General features: G+C 40.5%; 1 non-coding gene across 1 annotated transcript; it reads right to left on the bottom strand.

Moving 5' to 3' along the window:
- Positions 1-27166: 27166 nt before the first annotated feature.
- LOC133820112 (small nucleolar RNA R71) lies at positions 27167-27273 on the bottom strand. The gene has a single exon (XR_009886545.1). It is a non-coding gene; the product is annotated as a small nucleolar RNA R71 (small nucleolar RNA).
- Between the last annotated feature and the right edge of the window lie 147 nt (positions 27274-27420).

Raw genomic sequence — 27420 nt, 5'->3', positions numbered from 1 at the left:
ATTTAAAACTTAATATGCCAAATTATGCAATAAATCAAATTTATCAAGTAAAAGCAAATAATATGGCAATCAAATAGATATAGCAAATAATCAAACTTGTAATGTAAAGAGTTGAAGGTTAAGAAATTGCAAACTCTCGAATTTTACAAGGTTCGGTAGAACTAAGCCACCTACGTCCTTGGTCTTCAAAGCTATGGACCTAGCTTTGAGTTCAACTATCGAGCCAAGTTAGCGGGCTTGACTAACCCTTACAACTGGGAATTTTTCACCAAGGTATTTCCAAACCTCTTACAATAGTTTTCCACCACCAAGGACTATCAACCTCTTTTTCGGATTGTTGAAGTGTCAATCTCACTCTAACCGGGTTGTTTACAAAACCGGTGCCAACCTCACCTCAATCACAATATGGGAATGTGTTTGATATTACAAGCAAAAATCACTCTAGAAGTATGATAATACAATGAGAAACCTAGAGTGATTAGCAAGCACACTTAGAAGAAATAAATACAAATTTTGGCTCAAGTGTGTGAATATTTGTTTGGATGAGTTAAACTTTGAAAGCTCTTTGAAATCAATGGATTTGGTTTGGTATATGTAATAAATGCTCAGCCAACCTCCAACTTTGAGTGAAAAATGAGTTTATATAGAGTTTGGGAAAAAACTAGCCGTTTATAGCCGTTAGGAGTTAATTTTCGAAGCTGTCTGCCGTGAACTGGAAGTCCGGATGGGGAACCGGAATTCCAGTCTGGAAGCAACCGGAATTCCGGTTGCCAATCCGGAATTCCGAATGGCAAACAGAGAGCAAAAGTCCGAATTGTGCCATTTTCCCGTTTTTCAATTCTTCATAACTTTTAGCTCGTTTATCCGATTTCAAAAATTCCAATTGCGTTACGACCGTATCGGGATGTATTTTATTAAAAGTGAATTTAGGATTTTTATTTCTCATTTTAAAAAATCACCATTTTTTAGTACGTGAGTGAGCCAAATTTTATACTTATGACTTAAAGTATACTTGCAATCACTTTACAAGACTAAGAAATGAAATTAAACCTTTATCTTGAGTTTCTTGAGTCTTGAAGTTCATTTCGAGTCGTTTCCGGAAAATTTGGTAAAATGACCATTTTGCCATTGGTCATAAGTTTGACTTTGAAGTGCTAATTCACTTTGGTTTTTGCTACAAAATCAACAAATCATTAGTAACAAATAATAATCAAATATTTGTTAATCATCAAAACAAGGAGACTTAAGAGTTTGGGTCAACACTTGTGCTTCCAGGGAGAGGCCATGTCGACCAGTGCCTTGATTTTGTTCGGGTTGGCTTCTATTCCCCGGAAGCTCACTATGAAGCCCAGGAACTTCCCGGAAGCCACGCCGAAAGTGCATTTCTTAGGGTTCAGCTTCATCCCGTACTTCCGGATAACTGCGAAAGCCTCTGCCAAGTCGTCCGAATGGTTCCGGGATGTCTTAGATTTGACCAGCATATCATCGATGTATACCTCCATGTTCCGCCCTAGCTGGGCCCGAAACATCCGATTGACGAGCCGTTGGTACGTTGCTCTGGCATTCTTAAGTCCGAAAGGCATGACTATGTAGCAATAGATGCCCTTGTCGGTTTGGAAACTGGTATGCTCCTGATCCGCCACATGCATGGAGATCTGATTGTAGCCGGAGTAAGCATCCATGAAGCTCAAGATTTCGTACCCAGACGTGGCATCCACCATTTGCTCGATTCGGGGGAGCGGGAAACAGTCCTTCGGACACGCTTTGTTGAGGTCCATGAAGTCAATGCATGTTCTCCAGGTCCCATTGGTTTCGGCACCAAGACAGGATTGGGCAGCCACACGGGGTACATAGCCTCGCGTATGAAGTTGATGGAAGACAACTTCTCCACCTCCAGCTTAAGGGCCTCGGCCCTCTCCGTTCCCAAAGGCCTGCATTTCTGGCGGACCGGGATCACGTTTGGGTCAATACTTAACGCGTGACAGATGATATTGCGGTCGATCCCGATCATGTCGGAGTGGGACCAGGTCAGAAGGTCCTTGTTTCCCTGGACTTGGGCGATGATGGCGGCCTGAATGTCGGCCGGCAGGCTCTTTCCTACTTGGATGATTCTGGTCGGATCGGTTTCGCTGATGCACACCTCTTCTATTTCGTCCATTGGTTCCAGGACACGATCGTCCCCTATCCACGGGTCCAGATCATCCTTTTCATGGACCACTTGCTCAACAGGAGGGAGTGGGGCTGGTTCGAAGGGCTCCTCCCGGACCATGTATATGGGCCGGGCGGAGACATGGTAACACTTCCGGGCGCTCTTTTGGTCTCCCCGGACAGTCCCGACCCCTCCGTTGTTGCATGGGAACTTCATGCAAAGATGGCAGATGGAGGTGATGGCCCCGAACTCGACCAGCGCGGGCCGGCCAAAGATGACGTTGTAAGCGGTGGGGCAATCCACCACAACAAAGGTGCAGAACTTGAACGAGTGCTGCAATTCACCCCCCAGCGTGACCGACAGCTGTATCTTTCCCATGGGGAGAAGTGCATCTTCGTTGAAGCCGTAGATTTGGGTCGGGTAGGACGCCAGATCCGCTTCCGTTAGGCCAATGGCGGTGAAGGCGGGTTTGAACAACAAGTTGACGGAGCTTCCGTCATCCACCAACACGCGGGACACCAATTTGTTGGCGATTTGGGCGTCTATGACCAGCGGGTCATGGTGCGGAAAATGGACGTTGCGGGCATCGTCCTCCGTGAAGGTGATGGGGAGGTTCATCAATTTAGGGCGCTGAGCCGGAGCCTGGACAAGGGCGCAAACTTCCTGGTCGTGGTCCAGCTCGCTTAGATAGCGCTTTTGGTCATTCCTTGAAGGCCCTCCCAGGTGAGGTCCGCCCGAGATGGTTGCTACATGCTCGTCAACCCTGGGGGGTGCTGCCGCGGAGGGATAGGGCATTCCGGGGCCGGGAACCGGCACGGTGAGGGCCCCCTGGGGGGCCTGCGCTGGAGGTCCCTGTGCATATCCTCCCGGGGGGGGGGTATGCCCGCGCCGTCCCTGGGGCCGTGGATTTTCCGGGGCTTGCTGACACGCCGGGGACTCCCACGGGCATCCTTACCCACTGGTGGAGGTGCCCCAGCTTGATGAGATTTTCAATCTCGTCTTTGAGCTGCCGACACTCGTCGGTAGTGTGGCCCACGTCCTTGTGATAGGCGCACCTTTTGCTGGTGTCTCTCGGATTCCTTCCCCCCTTAAACATGGGGCTAGGCTTCCGGTAGTGGACCGCCCTCTCTGTCGCCAGATAGATGTTTTCCCGGGTGTCTACCAAGTTGGTTTATTCCGAATATTGGGGCTCGTAGTCCTTCTTCCCCTTTTTGGCCGGTTCGGGCCTGTTCTGGCCTCTGCCTGGTCGCTTCCCCCGGGAAGGATTCACGCTTGCCTCAGTCACTCCCGTTTGTGACTGCTGGGCCACGACGGGGGCCATGCTGTGTCTTATCGGCGCGATGCCATAACCGGAGAAGTGGGTTGACTGGGCCGGGGCGTACCCCGAAGTGGCAGGGCTGTATACCGTAGGGGTGTAACTGACTCCGGGCGTGACGATCGATCCCGGGGCAATGGAGGGCGTGGCGTAGGACTGTGCCGAGATCTGTCCCGTATATCCCGGAATCGTCTGGGAGATGGGATGAGGCGCCAGGGGCCACCCGAAGGCCTGGATCTGAGCTTCGTCCCAGTTGATGAATCCTTGGGCCCTTCTGATGAATTCTTCCAAGGTAGCGGCCTTGCTGCGCTGCATGTCATCCCAAAGGGGGGACCCGGCCCGAATCCCGGATTGTAGTGCCACTAGGTGCTGTCCGTCGTCGACTTTCGTCTTGGAGGCTTCTTCAGTAAAGCGCTGGATGTAGGCTCTCAATGTCTCCGCGGGAAGTTGCTTAATATTGGCGAGAGCGCTGATTTGCATATCCATCCTCATGGCGGCCATGAATTGTTTTCGAAATGCTGACTGCAGCCCAGACCAGGATTGGATGGACCCCGGTCTAAGCCTTTTCCACCACTCTTCGGCGGGACCGCCCAAAGTGATCGAGAAGTAGAGGCATTTGCCGTCGTCGCTGACATGGGCCACTGTCATGAGTCGGTTGTACCGGGACAGATAATAATAATGAAAGCAGAAGATCAACACGGGGTTTTTACGTGGTTGGGGCGTTAACTAGCCTTAGTCCACGAGTCTATATTATTAGAGCTTGAAGAACCTTTTACAATGGAGTTTTCTCTCTATATATTGACAGGGTTCCTGTCTTTTTCGTGAAAGGAGAGACTTTTACAGTGTTCTATAGCTTATATTTATAGGCTTATGGGAACACCGGATCTGGGTCGGGTCCGACCCAGGCCCATCGGAGAAATGGATATAAATGGCCTTTCTAGTGGAGGCCCAATACAAAAGATACAAAATACATAAATCCCACGCCAGCTAAGGCCCAACAGGTTGACCTTAGAGCGGCATCTCGCCTGACAGAACGACACTTTTGGTCTGGCCACTTCGAGTCACGAGGCAGATTCAGGAGACAAGACTAGTCAGAGTACTTGGCTGCGCAGGCCTGACACATCGGCGTGCAATCCCGAGGTGACCTTTTCTGCAGGCGAAAAGTGGGGACAACGCCCACGTGGAGTGAGGCGGCTTCAGGATCCTGGACGCTTGGCCCCCTCAACCGGGAGTGAGGTGATCCAGGTTCGTTTACCCTCGTCCTGCTTCATTTACCATAGGCCCGGACCATATCAGGGTCCGGGACCTGGACGTGTAGGCCGCGAGGGTCCGAACGCTCTGTACATCGCCCGGACTGTCGTTCCGGGGGGGCGGATCCGGAGGGACATTCCGGACCCCTCCGAAGGGCCCCGACATGCCTCTCCGGTCCATACCCTTCCCCCTTGGACACTCCGTACCAAGAGGCCTTGGGCCGTGCCCGCACGCTTACATGGCCTCTGGCAATGGGCCTGGACGAAGGCCCCGAGCCCGTGCAGGGAATGGGGATAACATATATAATCATATTATATAAAGCACATTTACCGATATGTCTTACCACATCAATAATCCGAATCTAGATTATTTGTATCATTATGATACTCAGTAAACCGTACTTACAACTCCAATTAAAGAATTCCATAACTTTAATTTGTTGTTGTTGACTGTTTTTATTCATTCATGTGATCTTAATTCTTTTGTATTAATAAAAGATCACATCCTCAATAATGAATATGGAATTTTTCTGATATTTACAAAATTATTCAAACAATAATTTAACAATCTAAATATAACAATAATAATAAACCATTGTATTTATTTAAAAACAAATGTCTTTTACATGCTTTTAGGACACACTCCTAACACTGGGTTCGCGGGGTCAAGTCGTGACCGAGTTCATGCAACTCGAGACTTGGATGAACCCTAGAGCCTCCCCTAGGATCTGTTTGGCAGGCGCGCCACGACCCTCAAGATCAAGTCGCGGCCCGCCTGTCTTCTTTGTGCCAGGTTGGATTTTAACAAGGTTTAAGCGAGAGTTTTCAATTCTCTAAACTCGTGATCGAATCTACTAACTATTTTAGTAGGATTTGAGGTCCCGAGAGCTGGATTTTAGTCCATGAACTTTTTATTACTCATTTTATTGATGGGATTTCGTATTTGGTTATGATTAGGTGACTGCTAAGGGCCTAAGGACAAGATCATTCTCAGGGTCGTTCTTTATTTATTTTACGCTCGACCTTGATGTATGAAAACTGCACCCAGTATGTGACATACATGATTATTGATGAGGCATGTTGAGTGCTCTATATATGGACATTGGCAGCATTGTGAATGCTTGGCAAGGTTGCTTATTTGTGAATGGCACTAACTTATTAGTCAGAAACGACATTGGTGTTTAGTACTGGTCGGGAAGTTCTGACTTATTAGTCATGATCAGCAATAGTACTGAGCGTTGGTCGTATAGCATTGACTTATGAGTCAATAGCGGCATTAGCGTTCTGACCGCAGGCTGAAATGATTAGATCTAATTAACATGAGCATTAAATTCTTGACTGACCTATTGGTCGAAGAAAATTAAGCGCTTGGCTAGTCTATGGCTAGTTACTTAGAGTCAGGACCAAAAAGGTTCAAGTGACTTGATAGTCACATGGCTTAGGGTGCAGGACCCCAGAGAGACTTATTAGTCATCTATTCAGGGTGCAGGACCCCAGAGAGACTCATAAGTCATCTATTTAGGGCGCATGATCCCAGAATGATTCATTATTTATCTATTTAGGGCGCATGACCCCAGGATTGACTTATTAGTCATCATCTGATTAGGGCTGAAGCCCCAGAATGATTACATGATCATTTTACATTGAATACATGCAGTAATAAGTTTTCTTGTTGAGCCTTGGCTCACGGGTGCTATGTTGTGCAGGTAAAGGAAAAGAAAAGCTCACCCAATGTAACGACCCGAATTTGCTAATCAGGCTTAGGGCCTTGATTAGTGTGCCTGGAGGGCAATAAGTGGTTTAATATGGTTATATGTGAATTTATGTGTATATATGGTTATGATGCATGTTTAATTGAGTTAAATGTGTATGTGAGCCCCGTCTGGATATTAGGGGCATAAATGTGATAAATGAGATGTATGTTGTATATGTGTGATATGTCTGTACAGCGCGATCTGAGACAGTCCTGGGGAGCGGTTAGCCAGAGAGTCACAACGGGGTTGAGATTCGAACTCGGGGCGAGTCTAGGGGTAATCTGGGTAGTAGATAAGTTATAGGGTTATTGGGACGTGAAAATATATATTTAGAGATATATTTGAGGATAGAATGTCCAGGTGGGAATATTTGGGAAATTTACCATTTTGCCCTCGGGGACGTTTTGGTACCCCGAGCCTTGAGGTAACCATATAGATTTAAGCTGAATAAAACAAAATAGAGGAATTGTTTAGAAACTTAGGGAACCGACTCATATTCTCCTTGAACTGAAGAATAGCTCTTGTCTCTCTCCCTTTCACTCTTTAAGGCTAAACTTGAAGGGAACTCAAAGGAAATTGGCTAGGAGGTTAGGAGGATTTCAGCTGGGATACTTTAGGGATTTGCTTGAGGATTAAGGTTCAACATTAGGGGTTTAAATTCAGCAAGAGGTAAGCTTTTTCATGGAAGTTATGTTCAAGTTTCTGCTGTGTTTTCAAGCTTTGCATGTGGGTAGAATCTAGGCTGTTTTTGGGTGTTCTAGTTGTATTTTTGGAGTAGATTTCTATTGGGTTTTGGTGTTGAAATTGAGTTGGAATGATGGTGTTATTAACTAGGATTGTTAGCTTGGTTTTGCTGGGAATTGGCTTGAAGGAAGGATGGAAAGCTGGTGTAGAAATCCGGGTTCGCTGTGGAGCGCCACGACCCTAGGAGGGGTGCGCCGCGGCCCGCGTGCGCGTGCGGCCATGAGAGGCTGAGAGATTCATGTGCGCCGCGGCGCCTGCTGGGCACGCCGCGGCCCGTGTGGGGGTCAGTGAAGAGCTAGCCTCTATTTCGAGGCTAGACGCGGCTCTAGTGGGTGGGGCCACGACCCTTAAGTGCTAGTTTGGGGTTTTTAGGGTATTTTAGGCTAGGGAACTTAAGGGGTAAGGCTCGGGATGGATTTTATCACCTAGATTGATAGAATTCAAGGTCCCAGAGGTTAGGGTTATGGCTCGAGGGTATTTATTGGGTTAGAATTTGATGGACGGATATTGTTAATGTGTTGTGACTAGGATTTCGGCGAGGCTCACGTTAGCGGACTGTGCTCGGGGCATCGGTGCTCAGGAAGCTCGGAACTCAGGTAAGAAAACCCCTGTTTCCATAGAGCTTGTGTGCAGGGCTGAGCCCAGTGTGTTGAATGGAAATGATATGCAGGGCCGAGCCCTATATGTTAGAATTGCAGAGCATAGCTCTTTATCTGTTTATGCTCGAATTCTGTACTTGTTGATATATCATATTTGATATTATATGTGTGATCGGCGAGAGCCGGGAACGGTGTAGACCGAGAATGGCGTGGGGCCGGGAATGGCATCAGGCACATTGAGTGCAAGGCTGAGAACGGCAAAAGGCCGGGAGCGGCGTTGAGCACGTGGGGTGCGAGTTGCCAGGGAGAGTCCCTAACAGGATACCTGGGATATCCTTACGGCGTGGTCTGTGAACCCAGGGCTTGGTAAACGCTTGGGACGACGAGGCCGTATGTGTTTAGCCATTGGTGGCCTGTTTATATGTTTGACTTGTGTTTGGCATATGCTATCTATTATGGGTTTTCTTGCTGGGCTTCAGCTCACAGATGCTCTGTGGTGCAGGTAAGGGTAAAGAGAAGATCAACCAACCATGAGTACAGCAGGCGTGAGGCGGCGTGTACATGTTCGGCCAGCCTGGCTGCCACGGCTAGGGGATTTTGGGAGATGCTTGTAAATGAACTTAGATTTTGTCATTTAGTCGACTCAGATCAGTTTTGTGTTGTAAATATTTTCTAAACTATGTTTTGGGATCCCAGGTGCAAACTTTTATGATTTGCTATAAAAAAAACTACTTTCTCTAATGTTTTCTTTTAATTATGGCTTAGTTACACGGTTTGAATTAAAATCTCGACTAGCGAGTTGAAAGCACGATTTTAAACACACTTGGTAACGGCTCTAAGGAAGTAGGGCGTTACACCCAACCTTGAGTGGAGAGCTTCGGTGACGACATGTACATATGCGGCCGCTTGACCACCATGGCCAAGGTGTTTCTCAAGGGAACTAGGGTTTAACCCTATTTTTGCCGCTTAGGTCGGCAGATTATAACTTTTGAACTGTAATGACCATTTTGGATTGTAAACAATGTTGTAAACACTTTTATAGGATCCCATGTATATTTTAATGTTTTAAATAAAATATATCCATTCCTTTTAACTGAAATTTTCACCCTGGCCCATTAATAACACTTAGATGCACATTTATGACCTAATGACTCGTTTAGCGAGTTAAGCACTATTTAAAGTACACAGTGTGATGGTCTTGGCTAACCAGGGTGCGACGCACGTTTGCCCATGTCAGGCGGCGTTGTGGAGAATCGCATTCAGGGATAGGGCGAGGGCAGAAGTTCGAGAACCAGCCAAGGAGCTGGTTGTTTGTGCCAATGGCCCAATGGCAGAGAGGCCAAAATCATCAGCTCATAGGGGGTTGACCGTGGAAGAAGTCAACAGAGCCCCAGTTCCACACCCCACTCAGATGTACGAGGGTGATGGATCGAAGTAGAGGATTACCATACTCTGCTCTGACACCTTGATGCCCTGGAGGCCATTATAAGGTACTATTCAATTGGGAATAAGTGTCTCCTGCGTCTTTGTCGAGAAATCAGGAGGGCACACCGTAGCCTCAATGGCCTTGGCGCCTGGAGCCAAGCTCACCTGATGGGCAGGGCCACCCTGCCTTTAAACCAGTACTTCGTGGACTTTCTGAAGTACGTGGGGATAACTCCCTCCCAACTCTCCCCCAGCGCCTACAGGGTGCTCGCGGGGATGTATGTCTTATATTGGAAACAAAAATGGCCTGCACCTTCACTGGAAAAAATCTTGTACTTTTACAGCTTTCGCACCACCCCGAGGAAGAAGAAGCCTAACCGAGATGGGTACTATGCCTTGGCGAAGTATGTCGCCTCATTTCTCGACTACAACGCTCCTCACCATAATGAGAACCATTCTCGGGATTTCAAGGACGCATTTTTCTTCACGAATGAGTTTTCAATCCATAACAACTCGACCCTAATCCTCGACTTCTCTAGAGTTTGTGAGTATCTTTCCGATCATTTTATTTTTCCTGTTTCTTTTTTTATTATTTCGTGTTCTGTACTTAGACATTTCTCTAAATAGGCCCCTTCCGTCAGAATCCTTATGTCCAACTCTTCGAGGATCATCTCCAGGAGATGAAATCCCCTCCCAACCAAGATCTAGATCTCAGCCTCTTCGTGACGGAGGACAATCTTGCCGGGTTGGGGCTTCTCAGCATGGGACTGAAATCAGTAACCTCGAACGAACTAAATATCGCCAGTCCAAAAAGTCTCGAGAGTTGGCGTTCTAACATATCTATTACGTTGATGAGCTCGCTCAAAGGGCTTTGAACAAGTAGCTTGCATAGGAGTGGCTGGAGAACATGCGAGTCGTAGAGGTAGCCCAGGAAAACTGGGAGCTCGCGGAAGAACTTCAGGCGAGGATGGAGGTTTTTCATCTTGCCCCAGGTAAATCGCCCCTTACTCTAAACCATGCTTCCCATGTAGGGGACAGGACAAGTCCCGAGCACGTTTGGGCCTCTCCTGCCCTCCTTCGTTGTGGCCAGATTACGCATCAGTGCTGGACTAAGGAAGAGCTTCATGACTATCTAGACCTGATAAACGTATACCTTCACCGCCCGAGGAGGCAGCTACCTCCTCGAGGCTTTGTACCCTTAGACCGAGTGACGTCTTTCAAATCTAACTGGTTATGCCAATAAGGCACCAACTTGAGTTGTGAGACGGGAGATAGGATAAGACACCCTCAATGCCTACACCAAGACACAACTCATTATGGGCCTCCGAGGAGCCTACAATGTTGCTTTACCTTATTTTGGAATATGCACTAACCATCTATTTTTTATTACAGATTGATATCGCCCAATAACTCCTAAGCGGTCGCAGTAGTAATCGAGCTACGTCGTATCCACATAGAGGTAAAATACAAGTAAAAAGAAAGATTAGTAAATCAGAAATAATAAACTTTGAAAAAGAATGTAAACATTAAATAAACAAAATCGAGGAATTAGAATCAGGAAGAAAATATGGAAGGCATAAGTTTCATTCATGCAAACATATATATATATATTTTAATAAAATTAATTCATTATACTAAACTATAATTCTACACCATTAATTATAGTTGGAATATATATATAATAAAGCTCACCTTAAAATATGTTCTTTAATTAAATTATACTAACTTTTAATTTTAAAAACCTATCATATTATATACCTTAGAGCGACAAAATACCAATAACAGAATGCAGTAAAAAGCATATAATATAAAAAATATCCTAAATTAAATTAAAAGCCTAAATTACATAAGAAGAGAGTGACTATACTTATGTAAAAGACACTAATAAATTTATAATAAAAATTAGAAGAAAATAAATTTAATTGTAACAAAGATATAGAAATGAAGAACAAAATAAAGAATCAATATATTAAAAATATAATGTGAAACATGAACTTCACTCTAGCCTTTCCATAAGAGAATTTAGCCTAAAATAGACATTGTTTTCACTCAAAGTAATGTAAAAGAAATGAAAGAAAAATAAGAACAAAAATGCTTTTCTCTCTCACTATACTCTCCACACTTAATTCCACAATCTGATGATTTTTTACTCCATTTGTTTCTCTATTTATAGTGGAAATATGACCCAAATTGTGTTAAAATCGTGTACAAAAGAGTGGGAAAATGGCTACAAAAACTTATGGAAGTGGGGAAAATGTTGTTGAGCCGTGGGAGACAAGGAGGCCACGTGGCGGAAGCAGATTGGCTTGACAGCTGGCGTGTTGCAACGTGGGGGACATCTGGGCGATGTGGCAGCATCTGACTGGCTCGGCAGCTGAGTGCGTCAGGCGCATGGGAGAACGTGGGGGACAGGTATGTCAGGCGCGTCAGTCGTGCAGGCTGACTGGTGGCTGCTGTCAGATCGTGGCAGGTGGCAGACGGCTCGTCAGGTGTGTCAGCAGCTTGGCTTCGGCATGGAAAGCAGCTATTGGCTTGGGCCTAGGTTGTTTGGGCTTGGTTTTGGGCCTAGTTTTTGTCAAAAATGCCATTTTTCTTGAGGATTTCTTCATTTTTAATTCTTTCTTCCTTCTTTCTTTTTCTTTGTGTAAAAAGTACATTTTATTTCCTGAAAATTAAACACAAATTAAATCAAAATTAATATTTTCAAATATAAAACATATAACAATAAATCCATGAAAATATTAATTAAAACTTAATTAATTTTAAACTTTTAAGACTAATAAAATGATACTTTTGAACACTAATCACATATCATATGGGATTAGCTGGCATTGCCTATTTCGCCTTGAGACTAGGAGCACCCTCAAGCTCTTTGGATACTGGGGGGTCATCGTGTCCTTGGGAGGATCCAAAACCCTCTCCACCAGCCAAGAGGCAGAGGGTTCCTACTCCCCCTGCGGAAGTTCCTGCGACAGATCCGTCCCCAGTCTTGGAGATCCCTTACTCCCCCACGCCAGGTGAAGTGGTCCAAGGCTCGGACCAAGCGGAGGCGGCACCCCGTTCCCGTCTTATAGTATACCCCGAGAGGTACGAGGGGGCCCTGCTAGAGCAATATTAGAGGATGCTTCAACATTTCGAGGCAAGAATGGAGGAAGACAACAAGCTCCTCCATAAGACCGCGGAGGCCCTTCGCCAAATGAAGCCTCTGAGATAAAGACCAATTGTTCCTCTAATCGGTCGGGCTGAGTTGGAAACCCTATTCTCTACCAAATTAGGGGAGGTTGTCACCCCTCTCGCTGCCAAGCTCCTCCAAGGGTTTAGCTCCACCATGTGAGTTGACCGCCCACAGTTTCGCTCTGGGCGACAGTAATGTAGCCTCTCTTATGGCTTCATATCGATATGCCACTGTTCGGGTAAGTCACTAATTCTCTATGTTCCATTTTATTCCCACAATGCTTGAGCTAATCTCCTCCTTTTTTGTAGTTCACATTGGCTTGCAATCGCCTGGGTGATATCATTATGGAGAAATCTTATCAACTTCAGTGGTCCTAGGACAAGGTATTCGCCCTTAAGGAAAAGATCTGAGGCCCTCAGGAAGAGCTTGCTCGAGTTCAGGCTGCCCTGGAAGCCGAGCAAAAGCATTCTCAGGAGCTTGAATAGGCTGCCCAAAAGGCCACCAAAGGCATGCGACGGGCCTAAGAGGAGGCAAAAAAAGCAATTGTTGAGGTCGCCTGATGGGTCTTTGAAAACTCCCAGCTTCAGGAGCAGCTTAAGGAGGTTACCGACGCGGGCCGAGCTGAGTGAGAGGAAAGTCATCCAAACCATGGAGATGAATAGGTCTTTTCAGCGTCAGGTGGAAAAACTTAAGAAGGAGGTCGAGACTATCGCTAAGGACGCCTTCTACATGGCCTGGTTCCATAACCAAGATATGAGCTTGGATTTTACTGGAGAGCCCGAGAAGTATAAACTCCCCTTCAAAGAACGCCTCCTAGAGATCCAGGCTGCGGAAGCAGCTTGAGCTGCTGAGGCGGCCAAGCTACAGAAGGGGCCCAAACAGCTTAGGCGACCCAAGCTACCGCGGCGACTATATATGCTGAGGTGGCCCAAGTAGCCGAGGAGACTCATGCTGCCGAGGCGGCCTAAGCAGTCGAGGTGACTCAAGCTGTGAAGGTGATTCAAGCTACGACCCATCAGGTAGGGAGTGCCTCGAGAATAGACCCAATCGTTGACCTAGTGGAGGAGGTTCAGGAGGTTCCGGAGGGCAGTTGAAGCTCGAGCCCCAGAGCATTTGTCGCAACTTATTTAGGCTTGTGTGCCATAAACAATTAATTTATCTATTTTTATTTTGTGTAGGTGATACAATGTGTTTCCTTTATATGGGATTTTATCCCCCTAATGCAATTGTAAATCGTGAGGGCCTCTAGACGCTAACTCAGGTCTCGCGCTCGCGTCTTTATCGAACTCTCTTAGTACTTAGGAAATTTTCATGCGTTTAGTGTTGTTCTGTAGGCACGTGGTCCTCAAGAGTAACTTTAATGCTAGGTCAAGTGGTCACTCACATGGTCCTACATCCCAGAGTTCCAACGACTCAGGACAGGGCCCGTGTTTAGACGCTTGTGCATCTAGGGTTTCATCTTAGACTCGAGGTCGTAAGAGTAACTTTGACGTGGTGTTAAGTGAGGGCACTCGACTATCCTAGACCTTCGAGTTCTAATGACTCGGGCTTTAGGAGGACTAAACTATAAGGTTCTCCATTAGTGCTCGATGCTTAAGACATTTAGTGTTGCCTTCCAAGCCTAATGTCCTTGAAAGTAACTTTAATGTCATCCCATGTCCCCGAGTTCTGATGACTCAGGGCTTTAAGGGGGGTCATCCACACTAAGCCATCTACCCCTTGGAACGTAGTCTCCAGTTTACCATCTCAAGAACTAATCATGTGTAAATTGTGCACTCATCATCTGAAGCATAGGGGGATGAATTCACGTCCATGGACTAGGTATATCGTGACACCTCGAGTTCCAATGACTCGAGCTTTTGTTCACATTTCGAGATCATAGGACTGAGTCCATGCTCCTCGGGCGCGGTGTCTTCGAGAGGCAACCTCAGTCCATACTCACGCTACTTGGGCTTTATCTTGCTCTAAGGGTCAATATCACGCAAAGCATTCTACTCAAGTCTTAAGGCGATTTATGCTAGTGTTCGAGTATTGGTGACTCGGTATTCCGTTCACACCTCGAGGATTAGGATTTGTTCACTGCCCCCAACTGCGCCCTGTCCTCGGGAGTGTGTAAAATCCAACCTCGCGTTACTTGGATCTTTTCGGCACTGCATTTCTATCAGGCCTTTTAGCTATGGTATCCTGTGACACTAGGGGTGTTGGAAAAAGCTTATACAGGATCTTTATTTATTTTCAAGTATATCTAATATTAAACAAATTAATACGAGATAGTCTAAAACATGTTTCTAAAATTGAATTCAAAGAGAAACAAAGAATAGAATACTTACAGTATACGCAATGGAATTAAATAGTCATTCCTTCAGTTTCTCTAACTCTTGTATCCTCTCTGTCGCAGAGTATTATCAAGATACTGAACCGATCTTCTATTTTCTTCACGATCTTCCAATGTATCCTTAGAACCACCTAGACTAGTGTGGGAAATTCTCAACACATGAGATAGATATAGAGAGAAGAAGAGAAAATAGCACAGTGGCTTAGAAAAGGACTTGTGCTTAGAGAGAATCTAAAACTATCAGAAAATCTGACTTGTGACTTATCAAACTTATGTTTTGACTTTTCTCTAAGCACTCCTTTTATAGACTCAATTAGACCATTTAATTTAATTAAAAAAGCAATAAAATAACAGCCATTTTGAAGCCCTAGGTCGAAATTATCATGGGCTATAGGCCCGTGAAATTTCCCATTTGATTATAAGCCCATTGGACTTAAAATCAAGGCCTGTATTATTTTCTATTGATTTAATTAATTAAATAATTATTTAAATCCTTTATCAAATTAATTATTTATAATTTGAACCTTGATTTAAATTTATTTATTAATTTAGATACCAATTTATCTTAATTAATAAATCTGCCATAAATTCTCTTTTATTCTCAAAATTACACAACTCTGTGAAACTATCCAAAATTGACCTGGTCAACTTTGATAATTCTAATTGATGATTAAATCAATTAATTGAGACTATCTAGATGATTTTATCCAAGGTACAATGGGGACCATGGGCCTATGAAATCAAGCTCCAATAAGTTATCATAAATCTAACAAATAAATTTACTAACTTATTAATTCCTCGTGACTCCACTATAGACTCGGAATTGCACTCTTGAATTCATAGAATGCTCTATAACAAATATAGATACGCTATTAATTATCCATTGTTACAACCATAATTGTCACTCAATCCTCTATAGACGGTCTACAATGAGATAGGACTAAAATACCGTTATACCCCACATTGTATTTTATCCTTAAAACACTTAGTTCCTTGTAAATGATATTTCAGTAAACTAATTTAATTACTGAAATGAGATCTCTATCATTTAACACCTTGAACCAAGCTAAAAGGAAACCATCGTTTCACTTCTTCATAAGAAGCTATAGATGTTCATATCTATGATTAACACTCCCACTCAATTATACTACCGAGTTCCCAAGATGTAAGTATAGGCTAGTCCGTAGGGTAAGCTGGTAACGAACAAGTCTAAGAACTCAAATAATACAATCAGTTAGAATTCTAACCACTCAGAATTGAGATTGAATTGACCTATGGTCAACTATATGATATGACTAGAATAGATAATAACGGTATGTTTACTTATCTTATCAACTGTCAATATCGGTCCAGTCCGATGTAACAAATACATCCAATCTTATCTACTTTGCTAATATTCTGGAAAGAACATAACACTATAATGTGTAAGTAGATCATATCGTAGATTGGCAAGTTAGTGTAAATCCTGAGCACTGACTAATCTTAGGACTAACTTATTTTGAACATATAATCATATTTATATTCCACTGTGATTACGTCACTATAAATAAGATTAGCTATATGCTCAGGATTTAATAGAAGTTTATATTAAACAAATAATCATGAAAATAAAACATGTGAGCAAAGTGATTGACCAAGTCAAAAAATGATTTCTATTCTTTTATTGATAATAAAATGAGATTACAAAGAATTTGGGTTTTAATTAGGGCATAAAACCCCAACAAACTCCCACTTGCACTAATTGAAACTAATGCCTCAATTCTACTAATCTCATTTCCTCGATATGCTTATCAAATGTAGCTTCTGGTAGTGTCTTTGTAAATGAATCCGCAAGATTGTCTTCAGTTGCAATCTTCATAACCTTCACATCTCCCCTGGCCACATATTCTCGAATAATGTGATACTTCCTTTCTATATGCTTACTCCTTTTGTGACTTCGAGGTTCTTTCGAGTTGGCTATCGCTCCTATATTGTCACAAAACAACACAAGCGGTTTATCCATTTCTGGAATAACACCAAGATCCGAATAGAACTTCTTTAGCCAGACTATTTCCTTAGCTGCTTCTGATGCGGCTATGTACTCAGCCTCCATGGTGGAATCTGAGATTGTAGACTGCTTTATGCTTCTCCAAATCACAGCTCCACCCCAAGAGTAAACACCATTCCAGAAGTAGACTTTTTGTCATCGACATCAGTTTGAAAATTTGAATCGGTGTAGCCTACAGGGTTCAAAACACCACCCTTGTAGACTAACATATAATCCCTAGTCCGTCTTAATTACTTCAGGATATGCTTAACTGTTATCCAATGTTCCAGTCCTGGGTTTGACTGATACCTGCTCACTACTCCCACTGCATAGCAGATATCTGGTCTAGTACACAACATGGCATACATCAGACTTCCAACTGCAGATGCGTAAGGAACTTTTCTCATTGCATCTTCCTCTTCAGGAGTCTGGGGAAACTGCTTCTTTGAAAGATGAATTCCATGGCGGGACGGTAGATGCTCTTTCTTGGAATTTGTCATTGAGAAACGTTCAAGCACTTTATCAATGTAAGCTGCTTGAGATAGAGCTAAAAGTTTGTTCTTTCTATCCCTGATGATCTGGATACCTAGAACATAACTTGCTTCGCCCAAATCCTTCATCTGGAATTGAGTGCTCAGTCAATTCTTCACATCTGATAATTTCTTAACATTGTTTCCAATGAGTAAGATATCATCTACATAAAGAACCAGGAATACCACTATTTGATTTGCCTTTAGTTGGTAAACACAGGGCTCATCAATATTTTGTTCAAAGCCATAGGTTTTGATTATTTCATCAAACCTAAGATTCCATGAACAAGAAGCTTGCTTAAGTCCATAAATGGACCTATTCAACTTGCAAACTTTTCCTTCTTGTCTAGATACTTTAAATCCTTATGGCTAATCCATATAAATGACTTCGTCAAGCTTTCCATTAAGAAAAGCTGTCTTGACGTCCATTTGCCAGATCTCATAGTCGAGAGCGGCTACTATGGATAGGAGAATGCGAATGGATTTGAGCATGGCTACCGGACTAAAAGTTTCCTCATAGTTCACGCCTTCTCTTTGGGTATAATCCTTTGCCACTAATCAAGCTTTATAAGTCTCGATATTTCCATCAACACCTCGTTTCTTCTTGTAGATCCACTTGCACCCAATGACCCTAAAGTCACTAGGTGCTTCCACAAGATCCCAGATGGAATTTGAATACATGGACTCCATTTCCTGTTTCATGGCTTTGAGTCATAGTTCCTTTTTAGGGTAGCCATTGCCTATTTGAAAGACAATGGATCATCATCACTAGTGTCACCAACAACCATATTGGTTTCACCATCCAAACCATAGCGAACTGGGTTCCTAGAAACCCTCCCACTACGACGAGGCTCCTTGACTGTTTGCTCAGGAACAGTGGTACTTTCTTCATTTAAATCGACTTGCGTCGGTTGTACATGAAGAGTGAGAATTTCATCATCAACTCGCGTTGATGACGATGGAACATTGCTTGGAGTCAATTCTTTAACCATCTCCTCTAAAACTACTTTGCTGCGAGGTTTAAAGTTCTGAACATAGTCATTTTCTAGAAAAGTAGCATTTGTAGAAGTAAACACTTTCTTTTCTGAATGACTATAGAAAAGTTCACCCTGAGTACCTTTAGGATAGCCAACAAACATGCAAACTTCAGTTCGCGGTTCTAGCTTTCCCTCCTTTTTCGTCAAGACGTGAGCGGAACACCCCCAGATTCTATAATGGCGTAAACTAGGTTCACGACCATTCCAACGTTCTAAAGGTGTTTTGGGGATTGATTTTGAGGGCATGACATTGAGAATGTCATTCGCAGTTTCAATTGCATGTCCCCAGAATGAAGTTGGTAGAGTTGAGTAACTAAGCATGCATCTAACCATTTCCAATAAAGTTCTGTTTCGGCGTTCCGCTACACCATTTTGTTGCGGAGTACCTGGGGCAGTAAGTTGTGATAAAATCCCAAGTTCAGTTAAATGATCTTGGAACTGCATATCCAAATATTCTCCACCCCTATCAGATCGCAAGATCTTTAACATTTTACCTAATTGGTTCTGAGCCATTGCTAGGAATTCCTGAAACTTTGAAAATGTTTCTGATTTCCTATGCATTAGGTAAAGACATGAGTATCTAGAGTAATCGTCAATGAAAGTGACGAAATACTCAAAACCACCCCTGGCTTGTACATTCAAAGGTCCACAAACATCTAAATGCACAAGACCAAGTGGTTCTTTGGCCCTATCACCCTTTGCAGAGAATGGACGCTTGGTCAGTTTGCCTTCTAGACAAGATTCACAGACAGGTAATTCACCTAAGGTGAGTTCCCTCAAAGGTCCGTCCTTTATAAGTCTTTGAATCCTATCATAGCCAATGTGACCTAGTCTCAGGTGCCATAAATACGTCATATTATTGTTATCGGTCTTTTGACATTTATTGGTCCTAGGTTTAGCTACTTTGAATAAATCATTGTTAAGAGCGAGGGGTTCGTTAGGTCGCAGAATATAAAGCTCGTTTTCCAAACATGCAATACACAATTGTGATCCATTGAAAGAAATAGATATATTAAAACTTGTGAAAGTCATAACAAATCATTCTAATTGCAACATGGAAACTGAAATTAAATTTCTACTAAAATTCGGAATAAAAAATACAACTTTTAAAATTAAGTATTTATTTCCGAACTTCAGACGAGCTATTCCTCTAGCTTGGACCTTAACGAACGCTCCGTTCCCAACTCTAAGCTTTAAGCTGCCTTCGTTCACTTCCTCCCACTATTCAAGAAGCTGTAAAGAGTTACAAACATGGTTAGTAGTTCCAAAATCATTAATCCAAACGGATTTATCATTCTCTAAAACACATGTTTCCAAGATAAATGAACTATAATCATTACCTTTGTTTTTCGCTGCTAGAAACTTAGGGCAATCTCGTTTCCAATGCCTCTTCTCTTTGGAGTAAAAGCACTTATCTTTACCTTTCTTGTTTTTCTTGTTCTTCCCCTTAGGCGTCTGTGCACTTGGTTGTGCACCCGTCTTTGCAGCCTTTGCAGGCTTAGGGTTGTTTATTTGTCCACATTTCCTCTTGTAACTAGCTTTCGAAGACGAAGCTTGGTTAGCTTCAGCCTTAGCTAGATGTGCAGCAACATCAATAGTCTTATTTTCACCTCCTTTACTAGGTCCACCCATGACAGGTTCAATAATCTGAAGCTCGTTCATGAGCTGCGTCAGACCATAGTTGAGTTGAGCACGAACGTGCAGACACGGTGCCATCCGAGAATTTACGGTGCCATCACGAACGTGCAGAGTTGGTGCTATCCAAGCATTTACGGTACCATCACGAGCATTGACGGTGCCATCACTAACATGCAGACACGGTGCTCGTTCTGGGGATTCCTCAATTATGACGAATTCAGAGTTGTCACCAATCAACTCTATGTTGATATTCTACTTCCAATTAAGGAGGTTTTCTCCAGTGAGTTTCTCCATCAAAAGTTGAGAAAGGATGGGAGTATACACAGACACTACTTAACTTAAAACTACAAATTATCAATAAAATATAAATCAATCACATTTGCTCAATAAAACTTCTATTCACACAAATTTCAAGAAATAGCACAACATATACAAAAAATATGTAAGATATGAGAAAAAATACCAAAAACAATCATATCTTTATTTCTTTAGGTTTTTAACTAATCTATGATATCCTTGTCCCGGTTGGCGAGAGTAAAAAATACCACTAGTTAAATAGAGTTGTAAGCTCATTTAATAATGGACACCATTATTAACAACCTACTATTCGATCAAAATAAGAAAACAAAATCTCTTATTTTATGAGCTAGACCCACGGTTTCGATAATCATAGATTTAATCCTAGTAGTCACCGCAGGGGTGAGTCTAGTAGAATTTGACCTATAATTATCTATCTTTCGAGATCTAACCTTGTCAAAATAACTAATGAACACCTTCCGTAGGGGGACGAATCAAAGCGCCTCGAGGTCCCATTAAGCTATTGACTATGTTAAACCAACGGTGGAGATCGAATAAAATTCTTAAAATGAGCTCATTATAAAATTAAAATAGTATTTTTATTATTTATTTTTAGAAAATTAATGACTATGGTTTTCCAAAAAAAAATTAAACAGATTAAAATTTTTTTAAAACCAAAGTCCTATAATTTCTTATTAATTCTAAAGTGTCACATTGAAACAAATTCAATTAATTTAGAATTAATTTAGAATTAATTTGTTGCTAATCAATATTTAGGTTTAACTAATATAATGAACCTATACAATTAAGTCCAACTCAGGTAAATGGGCCTTAACAATTGGGCTTGTATGGAGGAGGGTTGGGTCCAGTATGTCGTTCCCACTACAAATGCCCCTTATCTTCCATACAAGGTCCAAAAGACAGGAATTTAAACCTTCGTTTTATTAATTGTTATTAATTGATTAGGCCCACTATAGTCATGCAAAGCAAATGAGCCTACACAAGTGGAATCACCCACAAGAGATGAATTTAAACTTTACATTTTCTAATGGGCCCAAATAAAACCTATCATTTTATGAATATTTTATTTGGCAAAATATCATATATCCAGCAAACATATGGGCCACTATATGCATCTAAGCCCAATTGCAAAAATACCACATATAGTGCAAACAGACATGTTATAATTGGATGGGCCTAATCACGTTACTATATGAGCAATTCTATGAATTTATGCAAAAATGCCACAATTTATTTCATTTGCAAAAATACCACAATTAATTATCTAGAATTTATCAAAAAATTCAAATTAATTAAATTTTTACAAGAAATAAGTCAATTTAAATGAAATTTATCAACAATTAACAATAGTTAATTTAAATTTCGTTTATCAACAATCAACTTGGTTTTAGGTTAATTTGAAAAAAAAATATTAATTTAATTTAAATAGGATTTATCAACAATTAACCAAAATTAATTTAAATCCCATTAAAAAAATATTTTATTAATTGGCTGAAAAATGATATTTTTCAAAATTTAACCAATTTTAAATTTTAAAATCAATATCTTAACTATTTTCCAAAATATCTTGTATTGTTACAACTATTATCTAATATTTTAACTATTTAAAAATAATAAAATACAAATAGTTATAACAACCCTAAAATATCCCAAATAGTTAAACAAATTCAAATTTCCATAAAAATATCTAACTAACAATGTTCAAATTTCAAATAATTTAAATATTAAAAAACTATGGAATAAAAAGATATTTATATTTTCAAATAAATATTTAATAAAAATATCAAGAATTTAAATGAAAATATCTTAAATATCTGATATCATAATTCTAATATTTTAATATATTAAAAGGTTTGAAATTAGATTGTTAGTTTATTTTGAAATTTGAATTTGAATCTTTGTAGAAAATATCTAATTATTTAAATCCCAACTAACAAAAATATCTTTATTTTACAAAAAAAAAAAATTAAATGATGAAACAAATTTTTTTTTTTGGTTTTGATTATAAATAATTTATTTCTACAAATTTTAATTTAAAAAAAAATTTGAAAAAAAATGATGAATAGTACCCGTGGTACTGTTCATGGGTACTGTTCAGCATGCTGGTGTGCGTGGGCGCGCGCGCGCATTGAAGACAGGCCAAATTTTTCCAAAAATTTTTTTTGAGCAATTTTTCAAACCAAAACCATTTTCTAATTAATTTTTAACATGTTTTACACAAAATAAAACATATATAAAAATTAATAGCATAGAAAACACAACAAAATAACCTAAAAATTGCTAAAATTCACATAAAATCAATATGCTTCATAAAACACATGAAAACCATCCAATTATTCAAACATATCAAATAGTCCAATTTTAAACATGTTCATGCATGAAAATAAAGATTACCAAAGGCTCTAAGGCCAGTTGTTGGAAAAAGCTTATACAGGATCTTTATTTATTTTCATGTATATCTAATATTAAACAAATTAATACGAGATAGCCTAAAACATGTTTCTAAAATTAAATTCAAAGAGAAACAAATAATAGAATACTTACAGTATACGCAGCGGAATTAAAGAGTCCTTCCTTCAGTTTCTCTAACTCTTGTATCCTCTCTGTCGCAGAGTATTATCAAGATACTGAACCGATCTTCTATTTTCTTCACGATCTTCCAATGTATCCTTAGAACCACCTAGACTAGTGTGGGAAATTCTCAACACATGAGATAGATATAGAGCGAAGAAGAGAAAATAACAAAGTGGCTTAGAAAAAGACTTGTGTTTAGAGAGAATCTAAAACTATCAGAAAATCTGACTTGTGACTTATCAAACTTATGTTTTGACTTTTCTCTAAGCACTCCTTTTATAGACTCAATTAGGCCATTTAATTTAATTAAAAAAATCAATAAAATAACAGCCATTTTGAAGCCCTAGGTCGAAATTATCATGGACTATAGGCCCGTGAAATTTCCCATTTGATTATAAGCCCATTGGACTTAAAATCAAGGCCTGTATTATTTTCTATTGATTTAATTAATTAAATAATTATTTAAATCCTTTATCAAATTAATTATTTATAATTTGAACCTTGATTTAAATTTATTTATTAATTTAGATACCAATTTATCTTAATTAATAAATCTGCCATAAATTCTCTTTTATTCTCAAAATTACACAACTCTGTGAAACTATCCAAAATTGACCTGATCAACTTTGATAATTCTAATTGATGATTAAATCAATTAATTGAGACTTTCTAGATGATTTTATCCAAGGTACAATGGGGACCATGGGCCTATGAAATCAAGCTCCAATAGGTTATCATAAATCTAACAAATAAATTTACTAACTTATTAATTCCTCGTGACTCCACTATAGACTCGGAATTGCACTCTTGAATTCATAGAACGCTCTATAACAAATATAGATACGCTATTAATTATCCATTTTTACAACCATAATTGTCACTCAATCCTCTATAGACGGTCTACAATGAGATAGGACTAAAATACCGTTTTACCCCTCATTGTATTTTATTCTTAAAACACTTAGTTCCTTGTAAATGATATTTCAGTAAACTAATTTAATTACTGAAATGAGATCTCTATCATTTAACACCTTGAACCAAGCTAAAAGGAAACCATCGTTTCACTTCTTCATAAGAAGCTATAGATGTTCATATCTATGATTAACACTCCCACTCAATTATACTACCGAGTTCCCAAGATGTAAGTATGGGCTAGTCCGTAGGGTAAGCTGGTAACGAACAAGTCAAAGAACTCAAATAATACAATCAATCAGAATACTAACCACTCAGAATTGAGATTGAATTGACCTATGGTCAATTATATGATATGACTAGAATAGATAATAACGGTATGTTTACTTATCTTATCAACTGTCAATACCGGTCCATTCCGATGTAACAAATACATCCGATCTTATCTACTTTTCTAATATTCTGGAAAGAACATAACACTATAATGTGTAAGTAGATCATATCGCAGATTGGCAAGTCAGTGTAAATCTTGAGCACTGACTAATCTTAGGACTAACTTATTTTGAACATATAATCATATTTATATTCCACTGTGATTACGTCACTATAAATAAGATTAGCTATACGCTCGGGATTTAATAGAAGTTTATATTAAACAAATAATCATGAAAATAAAATATGTGAGCAAAGTGATTGACCAAGTCAAAAAATGATTTCTATTCTTTTATTGATAATAAAATGAGATTACAAAGAATTTGGGTTTTAATTAGGGCATAAAACCCCAACAAGGGGTGCTTCACTCGTTGACTAGCCAAGCTCCCCATGACATGGATTTCCCGATGTAATAATATTCAAGGCATTCGGAGGACTTGGGCATAACTCCTTGGTCGCAATGTTCATGGGAGGCGTCCTAAGTCTGCCCTGGGACCAAGTACGGAGTACTCAGTCTTCCGTTTGCATTTCGAGGTCAAAGACTTGATCAGAGGTCCTCGGGCGCAATGTCCACGAGAGGTGATGTAGGTCCGTTCCCGCGCTACTAAGATTATGTCTAGTTTTTAGGTGCTAAGCCCTATTCTGCTTGGAACAGCCTTAGTCTCCTAGGCCAAACTCGACTAGTTTCCTGGGTTTTTCTATTCTCAGGATGGCAATACTAGGCTTACTCCGCTTGAAAAGCTTAGTTTCCTAGGTCGTTCCCTGCGAGGCGTGACACTGCCATAACTCCATGCCCCCCAAGTGATCGGAGACTAGTTTACGTTCACTTGTTTAGGCTAGTGATAACTCTTGAATAAAGAGTTATTTCATGTGCTTTTGAGCTTATAATTGTGAAAAAATCTTGGGTGATGTTAGTTTATTTTTAGCTTTTGTAGTTAACTTTGGTGTTTTTATGATCTTCGTTAAATTTAGTTAATTTTTTAGTTTTTAATAACTAATGGGTTGAAGATAACAATTTCATGAATAAATATTGTACAAAGAATGAACTAACATGTGAAACTATCTAAATTGAATTTTTGATGGCTGAATTATTAGGTTTTGCTGAATCATTTTGATTAGGCAACTTTTGGGCACCTAGAACACGTGGCAAGTCAATGGGTGAGCTGGAATAGTGGCTGAGATGGCAAATACAGAAAGCTTGAGTAAAAAATTGGGAGAAAATGACTAAAGAAAAAAGAGACTCGCATTTTTACAAAGAGGGGCAATATTGTACTTTTGGGGCTAAAGGAGGAAACCTAGAATACACTTAAAGAAGTATCAGCCGAAATAGAAGAGGAGAAAACCATTTTGGAAAGAAAAACCAGCAAGAAGAAGGAAGGAGAACCAGAAATCAACAAGAAGAAGGAGAAGGAAAAAGAGAGCTCAAGCATCATTTTTTATTTGCTCTTTCTTCTATTTCTAAACTCCATTTTATTATTTTCTAAGTGATTTCTGAATCTGAATATTATTGGCTGTTTTGATTGTGGATTAATGTTTATTAACTCAGCCATGAACTAATTTTTAGGTGGCTTGAATTGTTGATGAACCCTATGTTATAATCTAGTAATTTCTTGCACTTTATTTTAGTAAAATCTCTCTTGTTCATTCAAGTGTGTTTATATTAATTTCTTGTTGTTGTTTGGCCAGCAATGGTAAGATATTTAATTATGTTTAATGCTGGAAATGTTAAATGTAATGGAAAGAACTTGGATGACACAAGTCATAATCTAGGCTAGATTATGTTAGTAAGTAACATAGGGATGTGTTATTTGCCTTGTGTAACTTTTGGAGAATTAAACCTTGAATTTGTATTCTTAAATCTGATTTGGCATAGGAATATGTTTAATTAGGTAGAAGAATTAATGTCATAAAATTTGATAAAGTTTTATGAGTGTTTAATGAATTCTTGTTAACCTGGGAGTTTTGCTAGAATATTGCTGCATCAATCGGTTCAGGATGATTTATATAGGGAGAATCAATAATTCAAGTCAACTTTACAATCCATATATTTTCCTTCAATTTTCTTGTTCAGTTCAGTTTTAATTTCATTATTTCCATCTTTTTAATATTTTTTCTCAACCTATAAACAACTCATTTGATTTTTAGTACTTTTAAGTTGTGTAGTAATTGTTTTGCTTATTTTTCTATTTTACAATCCCTGTGGAGATGATTTACTTATCATTGTATTACTTGTATGACTATGTGCACTTGCGTATTTAAAATCAAATATTAATTTATCACAACAAGTTTTTGGCGTCGTTGTCGGGGATTGGAATTAGAAAATTTTGTAATATCAATTACTTGCAATGTATTTTTCTTTGTTGAGCTGACTTTGTTTGCTTGCTCTTGTGTTTTCTCAGGTGATTTACTATATGAACGAGCAAGAAGACATTAAACTAGCTCCTATTGACCCTGAGATTGAAAGAACAGTTAGAAGAAGACTAAGGGAACAATGGGCTCAAAATCACCTTAATATGGCTGAAGAGGTTGAAGGAGTTGAGGGTGCTAATAATGTCACTAACGCAATTGCTATGGCTGATGATCGAGAGAGAGCCATAAGGGAGTATGCTGCCCCCATGTTTAATGAGCTTAATCCGGGCATTGTTAGGCCTGAAATTCAAGCACCCCAATTCGAGTTAATGCTCGTGATGTTCCAAATGTTGCAAACAGTGGGTCAATTTAGTGGGCTGCCTACTGAGGATCCTCCTCTTCATCTTCGTTCATTTTTTGAGGTGAGCGATTCTTTCAAGCTACAAGGAGTGAGTGATGAGGCCCTAAGGTTGAAATTGTTCCCTTTCTATTTGAGGGATCGAGCTAGAGCTTGGCTAAACACCCTTCCTCCCGACTCGGTGACTACATGGAATGAGTTGGCTGAAAAATTCTTGAAGAAGTTCTTCCTCCCACCAAAAATGCCAAGTTTCGCAATGAAATCGTGTCATTTCAGCAGCTGGAAGATGAATCATTTTGTGAGGCTTGGGAGAGATTCAAGGAGTTATTGAGGAAATGCCCACACCATGGGATTCCACATTGTATACAAATGGAAACTTTCTACAATGGGCTCAATTCTTCCACTCGCATGGTGTGTAGATGCTTCAGCTAATGGGGCTATGCTCTCTAAGTCCTACAATGAAGCCTGTGAGATTTTGGAGAGGATAACTAGCAACAATT

This window comes from Humulus lupulus, chromosome 2 (assembly GCF_963169125.1).
Source record: "Humulus lupulus chromosome 2, drHumLupu1.1, whole genome shotgun sequence".
Classification (NCBI taxonomy): Eukaryota; Viridiplantae; Streptophyta; class Magnoliopsida; order Rosales; family Cannabaceae; genus Humulus; species Humulus lupulus.
This window is presented reverse-complemented; position numbering and strand designations above follow the sequence as displayed.